The sequence below is a fragment of the Hypanus sabinus genome, unplaced genomic scaffold, assembly GCF_030144855.1.
Source record: "Hypanus sabinus isolate sHypSab1 unplaced genomic scaffold, sHypSab1.hap1 scaffold_918, whole genome shotgun sequence".
Lineage (NCBI taxonomy): Eukaryota > Metazoa > Chordata > Chondrichthyes > Myliobatiformes > Dasyatidae > Hypanus > Hypanus sabinus.
Window position 1 is genome coordinate 125110 of NW_026781771.1, and position 14997 is coordinate 140106.

Genomic DNA, 14997 nt, shown 5'->3' on the forward strand with positions numbered 1-14997 from the left:
GGAGTACATTCGGATGGGAGGGCCGTGACTAGTGTTGTTCCACAAGGATCGGTTCTAGGATTTTCGTGATTTTATTAACGAAATCGATGTGGGGGTAGAAGGATGGGTTGGCATGCTTGGAGACGACACAACGGATGCTGGTGTTGTGGATCGTGTAGAGGATTGTCGAAGATTGCAGAGAGAAGTAGCAGATGGAGTTCAACCCGGAGAAGTATGAGGTAGTACACTTTGAAAGGACAAACTCCAAGGCAGAGTACAAAGTAAATGGGAGGATACTTGGTAGTGTGGTGGAGCAGAGGGAACTGGTCGCACATGTCCACAGATCCCTGAGAGTTGCCTCACAGGTAGATAGGGTAGTTAAGAAGGCTTATGGTTGTCAGCTTTCATAAGTCGAGGGATAATTTAAGAGTCGCGAGGTAATGATGCAGCTCCATAAATCTATGCTTCAGCCACACGTGGAATACTGTGTCCAGTTCTGGTCGCCTCACTATAGGAAGGATGTGGAAGCATTGGAAAGGGTACAGAGGAGATTTACCAGTATGCCGACTGGTTTAGAGAGTATGCGTTATGATCAGAGATTAAGGGAAAGAGTGCTTCACTCTTTGGAACGAAGGAGGATGAGAGTTGGTATGATAGAGATATGCCAGACATGAAGAGAAATAGCTAAATTGGACACCCAGCGCCTCTTCCACAGGGCACCGCTGCTCAATACAAGAGGCTTTAAGGTGAGGGGTATATTAGAGGATGGTCTTTTACTCAGAGAGTGGTTGGTTCGTGGAATGCACTGCCTGAGTCAGTGGTGGAGGCAGATGCACCAGTGAAATTTAAGAGACTACTAAACAGTTATATGGATGAGTTTGAGGTGATGGGTTATATGGGAGGCAGCGTTTAAGGGGTCGGCACAACATTGTGAGACGAAGTGCTTGTGCTGTGCTGTACCATTCTATGTTCCATAATACGGACAGACCACAAACCGTGATAAAACACGGTCTATACTGTAACATAGTCAAGACTCATGCGGACACAGACACGCCACTCACCATCACATCAACAATGCCGTTACCGTAGCACGGCCACGACCTTCTACAAAACGCAGATGCACTCCTAACCGCGACACTGACACGACCATCGCCGTGACACACACGTGTCTGTAACATCGACAGGCCCCTGACCGTGTTACTGATAATCTGCGCAAGCGACACAGACACATACCTCACAGTGACACCAACACGATCTTCATCGTGACACTGAGGTACCGTACACCCCACACCATGACACCATGACACGTCATTGTTACCCGACCCACCTCCCGCCGGGGCACAGAAACTGCTATCACAGTGACAGCGACACGTTCCTCACAGCAACCCGGACATGCCACGCACGATACTGACGCAAACCCCCATAGTAATAACAAAATCTTCACAGGAACATTGATTTTCCCCCAAGGTGGCGCCGACGCCTCCCACTGTGCCCAAAATGACATGCTGCACTGTGACACTCTGAACGGTTCGGTAGCGTGACGCTGACTCACGTAAAGGCTAAACATTCTTCACCATCTCTCTCAGTGTCACAGGTCCGTCACAAGTTCACTGAGATGGAAACGAAGTACAGATCTATCAACGAAACCAAGGCTCAAATCTGTGAATATTTGACCAGCAGAAGAGGTGAGGCATCATCCCCCTCTTTATCCCGTTCCTCGTCACAGGGCAGGCATGGAGGGAGGAAGCGTCACTCTGTGCTTGAAATTAGGAATTTGTGAACAGATGGCATGGAGGCTGATTCACTCACTGTTTGACCCGATGTTTGTGTGATGGGGCTGCGTGGAGGAAGTTTCACTCTATCACTGAATCTAGGAGTGTGTGATGGGACGGTGTGGAGGGAGATTCACTCTGTGTCAGACCCCGGAAGTGTGTGATGGGACAGTGTGGAGGGAGCTTCACGCTGTGCCTGACACCGGGAGTGTGTGATGGGACGGTGTGGAGGGAGGTTCACTCTGTGGCTGACACCGGGAGTGTGTGATGGGACAGTGTGGATGGAGCTTCATTCTGTGCCTCGACAGGAAGTGTGTTATGGGACGAAAGGACGGAGATTCACACGGTGTTGAAGTCGTGAATGTCTGCTGGAACCGTGTGGAGGCAGCTTCTCTCAAAGTGTCTGACACTTTGCTCTGTGGTGTGTTGAGAAGCTGTAGAGGGAGAATCACTCTTCCTCTGAGAGAACGGGTGAGTTAAAAAAGTGAGCAGATTGAGAGGGGGATGTCATTTCTTCCGCAGTTTGGACTGGGCACGACTACGCAAGCGCGTGAAAATCGGCCTCTGAAGCAGCGAGAGGTTTTAAAAAATCGAACAGATTAACGAGGCGGACAATTGAGTAGTGGGAGACAGACTGGGAAGGGTTTGGCTCGAGAGGCTTCTGCGAGCAGAGACTGAAGACGAGCTTGCTCCCAGTGAGTTAAGGCTTGGCAAGCTAATTTAATTAATCTAATTAGCTTCAAATTAGGTAATGGAGGCAGCAGTTAGGGCAGCTGAGAGCTCCGGTTGCAGGATCTGGGAAGTCATGGTAAGCACTGTTGTCCCCGATGACTACATCTGTAAAAGGTGCATCCAGCTGCACATTCTAACTAACCTAGTTAGGGGACTGGAGCTAAAGCTGGATCAACTTCGGATTCGTGAAGCAGGGGCAGATATAGACAGGAGTGTCTGGGAGATAGTCACCCCTAATAGTCAAGAGACAGGTTGCTGGGCGACCGCAGAACATCCCAGTGGCCGTTCCCATCAACAATACGTACACCGTTTTGGATACAGTTGGTGGGGAGAACTTACCAGGGACGTTGCATTGGTCTGGTCTCTGGCACGAGTCAAGGCCCTGAGCTCAAAAAGGAGGGAGCGTAAAGAGGAGAGCGGTAGTGATAGTGGATTCAATAGATAGGGGGCAGATAAGGGGTTCTGTGGCGAGATTGAGAATCTCGGATGGTTTGTTGACTCCCTGGTGCCAGGGACCGTGATATCTCGGAACGAGTTATAAGCATTGTCAAGTGGGAGGTTGTGCACTCAGATGCCGTGGACCATGTAGGAATCAATGACGTGGATAGGAAGAAGGAGGAGGTCCTGCAAAGAGGGTTTAGGGAGTTTGGTACAACAATGAAGGACGGGACTCCAGGGTTGCAATGTCAAGATTGCTACCAGTGCCACGTGCCAGTGAGGCTGGAAATAGGTGATAATGCAGATAAATACGTGGCTGAGGAGTTGTTGCAGGAGGGAGGACTTCATGTTTCTTGTTCCAGGGAAGGTGGGACCTTTTACGATGGTCCGGGTTGCACCTGAACTATAGGGGGACTAAAATCCTTGCGGGAAGGTTTGCTCGAGCTGCTGCGGTGGATTTAATCAAGATTTCCGCGGGGGGTGGGCGGAACCAGAGCGATAGAGCAAATAGTGAGGTGGAGGAGGATAACGGTAATGAGAGAACTGCAAGTTTAGTGCATGGGGCAAAGCCAGATCTAACATATAAAGAGGCTTAGAGGAAAGAGAAACAGAATTAAAGGTGTAAAGATAGTAAAGTAGAAGGGCTAAAGTGCGTCTCTTCAATGCAAGAAGCGACAGGAACAAAGAAGATGAACTGAGGGCTTGGATACGTGCATGGAATTACGATATACTGGCGTTTAGAGAGACGGCTGGCACCAGGGCAGGTTTGGATTCTCAATATTCCTGGACTTCAGTGGTTTAAAAGGGATAGAGAGAGGGTAAGGGGGAGAAGGGGTGGCGTTAATGGTCTGCAATAACACTACGGCTACATAAAGGGTGGTTAATGCAGCAGGATCCTCCTTTGAGTCAGTGTGGGTGGATGTCAGGAGCAGGAAGGGAGCAGTTAATCAATTTAAAATATTCTCTAGGCCCCCTTGTAGCAGCAGAGACATCGAGGAACAGATTGGGAAGCATATTTTGGAAAGGTGGGAAAATAACAGGGTTGATATCATGGGTAACTTTAACTTCCCTAATATTGATTTGGTCCTGATTAGTTCCAATGGTTTAGATACGGCAGAGTTTCTTAACTGTGTTCAGGACGGATTCCGGTCACAGTATGTTGATAGGCCGACTAGGGTGAATACCATATTAGATCTAGTATTCGGTAACCAACCGGTTCAGGCCACAGATCTCTTAGTGGGTGAGCATCCAGGGGACAGTGACCAACACTCCCTGGGCCTTTAGTAGTATCATGGGAAATGATAGAATCAGAGTGGACAGGGCATTTCTAATTGGGGAAGGTCAAAAACATAAGGCTGCAAAGCTTGAACTTGTGGCTGGGTATTGGGACGACGTATTTGCAGGGAAATGTACTATGGGTGTGTGTTTGATGTTTAAGGATCTCTTGCAGAATTTTAAGGATAAATCTGTCCCGGTGAAGAAGATAAAGAATGGTAGTGTGAAGGAACCATGGGTGATAAGTGAGGTGGAAAATCTAGTCAGGTGGAAGAAGGCAGCATACATGGGATTTAGAAAGCAAGGATCAGATGGGTCTATTGAGGAATATAGGGTAGCAAGAAATGAGCTTAAGAAGGGGCTGAGGAGTGCTGAGGAGAAGGCCTTGGCGAGTACGGTAAGGGAAAGCCCCAAGGCATTCTTCAATTATGTGAAGAACAAAAGGGTGACAGGTGTGAAGGTAGGACCGAATAGAGTTAAAGGTGGGAAGTTGTGCCTGGTAGTTATGGAAATGAACAAGTACCTCACTGAATACTTCTCTTCTGTATTCACCAATGAGAAGGAACCTGATTAAAGTGTGGACAATATGAGCGAGGTTGAAGCTCAGGGGCATTGCTGATATTAAGGGAGAGGAGGTGCTGGAGTTGCTGAAGTACAATAGGACGGATAAAACCCCGGGGCCTGACAGAATAGTCCCCATAATGCTCCACGAGGCAAGGGAAGAGATTGCTGAGACTGGCTATGATTGTTCTGTCCTCGTTGTCCACTGGAATGGCACCGGTGGATTGGAGGGAGGTGAATGTTGTGCCCTTGTTCAACAAAGATAGCAGGTATAGTCCAGGGAATTATAAGCCTTACGTCTGCGGTGTGAAAGATGTTGGAAAAGATTCTTAGAGATAGGATCTAGACATTTGGAGAATCATTGTCTGATCAGAGACAGTCAGCATGGCTTTGTGAAGGGCAGATCGTGTATAGGAAACGTGTACATTTCTTTGAGGAGGAGACCAGGCATATAGATAAGGGTAGTGCAGTGGATGGGATCTATATGGATTTTAGTAAGGCATTTGATAAGTTTCCAGACGATAGACTTATGCAGGAAGCCAGAAGGCATGTGATCCCAGGAGTTTGGCTTGACTGAAGAAAGCTGTGTGCCGTGACGGACGGAGTATTTTCCGATTGGAGGTTGTGACTAGTGGTGTTCCAAGAGGATCGGTTTATTAACGACCTGGATGTGGGTTGCCAAGTTTGCAGACGACACAATGGTTGGGGGGTTGTAAGTAGTGTAGACGATTGTTGAAGATGGCAGAGAGACATTGACAGGATACAGGAATGTACTGAGAGGTGGCAGATGGAGTTCAGCCCGTAGAAGTGTGAGGTGGGACACTTAGGAAGGGCAAACACGATGGCAGAATACAAAGTAAAAGGCAGGATACTTGGCAGTGTGGTGGAGCAGAGAGATCTGGGTGTTCATATCCACATATCCCTGAAAGTTGCCTCACAGGTAGATAGAGTATTTAAGAAAGCTTATGGGGTGTTGGCTTTCATAATCCAAGGGATAGTGTTTTTAGAGTCGCGAGGGAATGATGCAACTCTATAAAACCCTGGTTAGGCCGCACTTTGAATACTGTGTCCAGTCTGGTCGCCTCACTATAGGAATGATGTGGAAGCAGTGGAAAGGCTAAAGAGGAGATTTACCAGGAGGCTGCCTGGTTTAGAGAGTAAGCGTTATGAACAGAGATTAAGAGCAGCTAGGGCTTTACTGTTTGCGAAAGAAAGAGGATGAGAGGAGACATGATAGAGGTATACAAGATATTAAGAGGAATAGATAGAGTGGATAGCCAGCGCCTCTTCCCCAGGGCACAACTGCTCAGTACAAGAGGACATGGCTTTAAGGAACGGGGAGGAAAGTTAAAGGCGCATATTAGAGGAAGGTTTTTTTACCAAGAGAGTGGTGGGTGCGTGGAATGCACTGCCTGAGTCAGTGGTTGAGGCAAAGACAATCGTGAAATTTAAGACTCTACTATATAGATGTATAGAGGAATTGAAGTTGGGGGATATAAGGCAGGCAGGGTTTAAGTGCCGGTACAAAATGGTGGGCCGAAGGGCCTGTTCGGTGCTGTACTAATCTATGCTGTATATCTGAGTCTAAATGACGTGTGTGCTAAGGTATTTTCCTCCGGGAGTGTATGATGGATGGTGTGGAGGGATATTCACTGTGCCTAATCTTGTTAATGTGCAATGGGACCATGTTGGCGGTAGGAAAATTCTATTTTGGCCTGACCTCAGGTGAACGTGATGAGACCGCTTGGTGTGAAATTCACTCTCTGCGTCACCCCGGGTGTGTGTGATGGAGAAGTGTGCAGGGAGATTCAGGCTGTGTCTCACTGTTCCTTGTTCGTGATTTCCAGAGCAAAGCTGTTCCGAGATTGGGTCACAAATAAAGACCGGTGTTATTACGTTTCCACGTTTGTAAAAACTTTCTACACAGCGATTCAAGATTGTTCAAACCGTGATTCAAGGCTGCTCGATATCAGTTTAAAGGATGAAGCGGTATGTGCCACAGCACGAGATGGTCCGACAGTAACAAAGGAATCAAGCACACCCACGGGGTCAGACACAGAGTGAAAACGCACAATACACTCCAGACATACACACCCGGAGTCAGACACGGACTGTATCTCCCCCGACACCGTCCCATCACACACACCTGGGGTCAGAGAGAGAGTGAATCTCCCTCCGCACCGTCCCATCACACATTCCTGGGGTCAGTCACAGAGCGAATCTCCCTCCACACCGTCCCATCACACACTCCCGTGGTCAGACACACAGTGAATCTGCCTCCATACCGTCCCATCACACATTCCCGGGGTCAGACACAGAGTGCATTTCCCTCCACACCGTCCCATCACACACTCCCGGTGTCAGAAACGGAGTGAAGCTCGCTCCACACCATGCGCACACACACTCCAGTGGTCAAAGACAGAATGAATCTCCCTCCACAGCGTCCAATCACACACTCCCGTGGGCAGACACAGACTGATCTCCCACTGCAAGGCGGAGGCAGGAATGAGCTGATAGGTAACTGGAGGAGGAGGCATAGTAAACATGGGATAAGGGAGGGGAGGGGGAGGTAATTACCGGAAGTTTGACAATTCAAGGTAGTTTCATCCTGTGTTTGACCATGGAAAGTGTGAATGGACAATGTGAAAACAGCTTCCCTTACTGTCTGATCTCCGGAGTGCGTGATGCGGCAGGTCGGATACTGAATTACCACACTTTGCGTCTGACTCTGACTGTCGGAAGAGATGATGCCGAAGGACAACTAGAATGAGTGCCGTGACTGTGTGGAGTGAGTTTCGGTCTGCCTTCTATCCCAGAAGAGTGTGATAGGACGGTGTGGATGGAGTTTCACATCGACTCCAGAAGTGTATGAAAGAACGGTGTGAAGGGAGATTTATTCTGTGTCTGACCACAGGAGTGTATGAGGGGACGCTGTGGAGGCAGCTTCACTCTCTGTCTGCCCCCAGGTGTGTGTGATTGGACAGTGTGGAGGGAGCTTAACTTATTCTAATCCCAGCTGATGCAACGGGATTTATGTAGGGAGATTCACGGTTTCTTGTTCCTGAGTTGCAGAGACAACGTGTCCCCAGGAATGGATCAAAAATGAAGACCGTTGTTATTTCATATCCAGGTTTGGAACATCTTATGATGGAGCGAGGCAAAATTGTTCGGATCTTGATTCAAGGCTCCTCGAAATAAATTCAAACAAGGAAAAGGTATGCTTTACCCAGAGAAGAGATATCAATAATCTCCAGGTGTGAGATAGAATGAAGCTCCTTCCACACCGTCCCACCACACACTCCCGGGGTCAGACACAGTGGGAATCTCCCTCCACACCGTCCCATCTATACTCTCCCGTGGTCAGACACAGAAGGAATCTCCCTCCACACCGTCCCATCACACACTCCCGGGGGCAGACACAGCGTGAATCTCTCTGCACACCGTCCCATTACAAACTCCCGGGGTCAGACCCAGAGTGAATCTCCCTCCAAACTGTCCCACCACACTCTCCCGGGGTCAGACAAAGAGTGAAACTCGCACCATAGTCCCAGGCTAATACACTTTGTGATACCGTCCCTTCACATGGATATGCATTGTTAGAGTCTTGTTCTAAACATCAACTGAAGGGATTTAATTTCACAGAAGTTCGTTTCCACCGCTGTCGAACGATACGTGACATACTGGATTGGAAAATGCGCAGGCAGGTGAGGTTTGGACTGTTGCTGCTCTGTGGTGTGGGAGTGGGTCAGTGGGATTAGTTTGGAGACTGAAACGAGGTCGTGGGGAGAGAATCAGGCAGTGGGTTTAGTTTGAGTTCTGACACAGATCTGTGGGGAGAGAGTGAGTCAGTGAGATCAGTTTGGAGAAAGTCTCAAGGTTGTGTGGAGAGTGGGAATGTGGGATTATTTTAGAGACCGAAACGAGGTCGTGGGGAGAGAATCAAGCAGAGGGATTAGTTTGAGTTCTGACATAGATCTGTGGGAAGAGAGTGAGTCAGTGAGATTAGTTTGGAGAAAGTCTCAGGGTTGTTGGGAGAGTGGGACAGTGGGATTAGTTTGGTGACTGAAACGAGATCGTGGGGATAGAGACGGGCAGTGGGATTTGTTTGAGTTCTGACACAGGGTTGGCGGGTGAGAGTGGTACAGCGGGATTAATTTGGGAGCTGATTCAGGATAGTCGGGGAGAGCGGTGTATTGGGATTCGTACGGCGATGGACCCGGGAGTGAGGGGAGCGCGGGATCTTAGGATAAATTTAGAGTCTGACAAGGGGCTGTGGAGAGAGGCGCAGATTAGTGGGATGATTTTGGCGACGGTCTCCGGTTGTCTGCTGGATTTGTTTTGTCTCTGTTGAAATTGTCTAACCCTCTTGAACAGGAATGTGGCCTCTGATCTTGTGTACGAGTTAAGCGATGAAACGCCCACCTGCAGTAAGTGCGGATCGAGTTACCGTTACAGTTGCAAAAGTAAATTCAGATTCATCTGCGAGAAGACGGCATATTTATACCCGGATATTCCTGAAGAGGTCCAAGGACTCTGTCAACTGCCTTTCGGGCCGACTTCAATCAAGTGACTTCACCCCACTTCTCCTCATTCAATCTACCTCACCCTCACTCCCTATTCTTTAATCCCCTCCTACCCTCACTTCCCCTCCTTCCTACCACAGCCACCGCTACTCGGATCCCCATTCGCCACCCTGCTCTCCCTCTCCCCATCGAGACCACTCTTCTCCCCTTCCTGCCTCTAACTACCCCACTCCCTCCATTTACTCCTCCTTCCTACTGACTCCTCTTCTCACTCTGCCCTTCTTCTCACAAACTCATTCCGCTTCTCCCCATTTATCTCTGTCTCTTACCCCAGACCCCGCCTCTCCTCTCTCAGTTCTCCCCACCCACTCTCACGTCAATGCTGTGCATACAAGCTCTCGATGCCCCAACCAAGGGGAAAAAGGCTGTGTATTCCCCTGTCTTCATACCCACTCTCCAAGGAACAAAGTCCCATCCTTCTTGTCTTTTCTCCATAACTCAGACCCTCGAGTTCCGGCAACATCCTCGTAAATCTCCCTCTGCGCTCCTTCCATCTTAATGGCATCTTTCCTGCAGGAGGGCGACCAAAACTGAACACCGCCCTCCAAGCGCGGCCTCGCCGACCTTTCCTGCAACTACAAAGTGACTTCAGTACGGTGCAAAGATGTAAAAATAACGTAAATCGGGGAAGTTAATAAATACTGCAAAATGAGGAGAATACCGAAGGAGTGTTTAAGTGTTCAGGGAGCGTTCGCAAACTGATGTGGGGGGGGGAAGCAACTGCTTGTAAATTGTTGAGTTTTCAGGCGCCTGTATACCCTCCCCGATGGTACCGATGAGCACAGGTTTTCTCCAGGCTGGAGGGGGTCCTCGCTTATGGATGCGGTCTTCCCGAGGCATTCCTTCTTGAACATGTCCTCGATGGAGGGGAGGTTTGTGCCTGTGATGGAGTTGACTGAGTCTAGATCCCTGTGCAGCCTCTGGCGACTCTGTGCGTTGCAGCCTCCACACCAGGCAGCGATGCGTCAAGTCAGAACGCTCTCCACAGTATATCCGGAGAAATTCGCGAGTCCTCAATGACCGACCACATCCCCTCAAACTCCTAACGCCCTAATATGTTTTGTAACGAGAGAGATATAACCATAAAACCATATAACAATTACAGCACGGAAACAGGCCATCTCAGCCCTTCTAGTCCATACCGAACGCTTACTCTCACCGAGTCCCACCGACTTGCTCTCAGCCCATTACACTCCATTTCTTTCCTGTCCATATTTTCATTTCTTTAAATGTCGATATCGAACCTGCCTATACCATTTCTACTGGAAGCTCGTTCCACACAGCTACCACTCTCTCAGTATAGAAATTTCCCCTCTTGTTGCCCCTACACTTTTGCCCCCTAACCTTCAATTCATGTCCCCTTGTTTGGATCTCCCCTACTCTCAATGGAAAAAGCCTATCCGCATCAATTCTATCTATCCCCATCATAATTTTAAATGTCTCTATCAAGTCCCGCCTTAACCTTCTACGCTCCAAAGAATAAAGACGTAACTTGTTCAGCCTTTCTCTGTGACTTTGGTGCTGAAAGCCAGGTAACATTCTAGTAAATCTCCGGTGTACTCTCTCTATTTTCTTGACATATTTCCTATCATTCGGTGAAAAGAACTGTACACAATACTACAAATTTGACCTCACCGAGGCATTGTATAATTTTAATAGTACATCCCAACTCCTATGCTCAATGCACTGATTTGGTATGCCAGCATACCAAAAGTATTCTTCACCACCCTATCCACATGAGATTCCCACTTCAGGGAACGATGCACCATTATACTTAGATCACTCTGTTCAACCGCATTCCTCAATGCCTTCCAATTTACCATATAGGTCCTTTTTTGATTAGTCCCACCAAAATGTAACACACCATACTTATCAGCATTAAACTCCATCTGCCATCTTTCAGCCCTCTCTTCTATCTGGCTTCAATCGCTCTGCAAGCTTTGAAAAACTGCTTCACTTTCCACTATACCTCCAATCTTTGTGTCATAAGCAAATTTTCTGATCCAATTTGCCATATTATCATCCAGATCATTGATATAGACGACAAATAACAATGGACCCAGCACTGATCCCTGTGGCACACCACTAGTCACAGGGCTCCACTCAGAGTAGCAAACCTCCACTACCACTCTCGGCTTCTTCCATTGAGCCAATATCTAATATAATTTCTACCACTCCATGTATACCTAGCGATTGAATCTTCCTAACTAACCTCCCATGCGGGATCTTGTCAACGACCTGACTGAAGTTCATGTATACAACATCCACTGCTTTCCCTTCATCTACTTTCCTGGTAACCTCCTTGAAAAAACTCCAAAGGATTGGTTAAACTTGATCTACCACGCACAAAGCCATGCTGACTGTTTCTAATATGGACCTGTCTATTCAAATACTTGTAGATCCCATTTCTTAGTATTCCTTCCAATAATTTACCTACTACCGATGTCAAACATACCGGCCTATAATTTCCTGGTATACTTTATGAGACTTTGTTAAACAATGGAACTACATGAGCTATTCTCCAATCCTCCGGCACCTGACCCGTGGATATCGACATTTCAAATATCTCTGCCAGGGCCCCTGCAATTTCAACATTCGTCTCCCTCAAGGTCCGAAGAAATACCCTGTCAGGTTCTGGGGATTTATCTGCTCTGATTTGCCTCAAGACAGAAAGCACCTACTCCTCGTTAATCTGGATAAGTTCCCTTGTACAGACACAGAGTGAAGCTCCCTCTTCCCCGTCAAATCACACACTCCCGGTTCCGACATTGGCTTCAGATCCTCCCTTCACAATCACACCATCAAACTCTATCCGACGGGACTGTTGGTTGGCTTGTAATGTAGCCCCATGAGCATGGTCATGCACTTCTCATTCCGCATTCTGTTCTGACGCCTCTCAGCCTTTGCCGCTCCAGAGCAAAGAAGCAAAACAGATTCTGATCTCTGCTTACAGATTATGTTATCGATTCGTGGCAGCATCCTAGTGAATACCTTCTGTATCCTCTCCAAAGACACCCACAGTCTTCCTGTAACGGGGCGACCAGAAATGAATTCGGGAACCCGGAAACGCCAAGCCCAGTCCCAACTCCCATCTACTTTGTTGGTCAGTTTCTCGGCACCCTACTCTTGTTCTCTGAAGTCGCTCTCTCCTTCAACGCCTCCATCTATTCACGGTCTGGTCCTTTCCACTCTACACTGAGGCTGAACAGCGCTTCCGCTCCAACTTGCGATGAACAGCAGAAAACAGCCTGGCCGGATCCTCACTTGGCAGATCACTCCTGACCCCAATAAAGCTGGTCTTCCTCAAATTCGGAAACTAAACTCAACGTCACACCGATCCATTTCCATAATGACCTTTTACCTAATGACATCATCATCACTAGATGGAAAGTGGTCCCCTACACAAACTTCTGTCCCTTGCCTTGTCCCATTCCGCAGTAGGAGATCAAGTATTGCACTCCCCCGATGGGAGTTTATACGCCCTGATTCGGGCAACTTTCTTCCAAACGCTTGACAAACTATCCCACTGGTCCTTTCACAATATAGGACACACAGTCAATACCTGTTAAGATCACCCAAGATCACAGCGATATGCTTCTTGCAACAGTCTGGGACTTCTTACAGGTTTGTTCCTCTAAACTCCCAGGACTGTTGCCCCAAGAACGAGTTCATTCCTTTTTATTCCTCAGCTCCATCCTTAAGTCCTCACGTGGACGAGTTCTCCTTTCTGTCCTAACTGACCATTGCCGTGATATATTCAACGACTAGTTCAATATAACCGTAGCCCTTGAATTATCCCCGTATTAGTACGTCTAAAGCAGCAGATACCGGGAATGATGAACTAACGGTCCTGCCATTCCTGCAACCAACTCTCACTAATTGCTATAATATCATACTTCCAGGCGTTGGGCCCAGCCCTTAGCTCATCTTCCTTTTGTACAATACTTCCTGCATGGAGGTGGACGCATCTCAGAACATGAGTCCCAGCAGGATCAACCTTTTCCTTCCTGACTTTGTCTGAGGTCTGAAAAACATCTTTCACAACAACCACTTCACTATCTGTTATCAGAATCTTGTTTCAGAACCGGACTGAAGTTTAAACCCCACCACTCCCCCTTTCGAATGGCGAAACTCACGCTGGGATATTACTTCTACTTCGGTTCAGGTGTAAACTGAGAGAGTTGCTCGCTGGCGGAGAACATGAAGGAGCGGCGCAACGCGGAGCGGTGAATTGCGGCCTCCAGGCAGCAGTCTGTGCTGCCCCCCAGTGTTCGCTCTGCAGAAGACAAGCTCTGTTATGGTCGAATGCAGATTTGCATAAATGTGTGTATATACGTTAATGCATATACAGTCTAAATTGTGTGATTGTATAAATACTGATATTCACCGTGGCTTTCCATTTTACCTGATGCATTTTTACTAATGCCTAGTTGAATGACAATTGAACTCGGATTGGATTGAAGCGCTCTCTTATGCACAGTTCTCACCTTCCTTAGAAGCCCCAGTGATCCAACTATCTGAAGCCCTCATTCCCACCCCAACACCTGAGCCACGTGTTGATCTCTATTACCCTCCTATTTCTGGCGACACCAGCCCGTGCAGAACTCGGCCGCTTACCCTCCCATTTGACATTGATGAGGACCCACTCCGAGAGGTCGCGGGAGGCAGGAATCTCTATCCTGCACAGAAAGCCAGTTTTATGTTCCCCAAACCAGGAATCGCCGATAACCACCGCTTGTTTCATCTCGCCGTCCCTTCTTAACCACAGAGACAACCTCGGTGCCAGAGACCGGAACTCTGACACTTTGCTCTTCTCGGTCATTTCCACGCATCTCCCCCACCCAGACGTATAGGAAGTGGTAGACCTGTTATCAAGCCAGTTGGGCTCAGGGGTACTCTGCAGTGGGTCTAGCTAGTTAACCCCATTCAACATCCTGACTCTCGGCCAGTTTCCTGTTATCTACATATGGTGTCTAACATCCTCCCAATATATCTCCCGACTATTCCCCCAACTTCTCAAATGATCCTGAGTTCATCCAGTATCAGTTCCAACTCCATAAATCCGTGTGTTAGAATCTGCATCCGGAGGCAATTATCAGAGGTGAGGTTGTCAGAGACACTGGAGGTCTCCCTGTCGTCACAGATCCTGCAAGAGGAGCATTCAACTCTCCTGCCAGGCATGCCTACTGTTCTAACTGTGCAATTATAAACGATAAATAAACTGAAAACAAACCTACCAACAGTTTGCCCTGACAGTGATATGCACAGGTTTGGGCACCCCTGGTCACAGTTTTTGTTACTTTGAATAGCTAAGCGAGTAAAAAAAGACCTGAATTCCAAAAGGTATAATGTTAAAGATGACACAGTTCTTTAATATTTTAAGCAAGATTGCCTTTTTTTATTTTCCATCTTTTACAGTTTCAAAATAACAAAAAAATATTAGCGCCGGAAGCAAATGTTTGGGTACCCTGAACGGTCAGTACTTAGTAACGCCTACTTTGGCAAGTGTCACATCTTTTAAATGCTTTCTGTATCCAGCTAAGAGTCTTTCAATTCTCGTTTGGGGGAATTTTCACCCATTCTTCCTTGCAAAGGACTTCTAGTTCTGCGAGATTCTTTGGCCGTCCTGCATGCACTGCTCTTTTGAGGTCTATCCA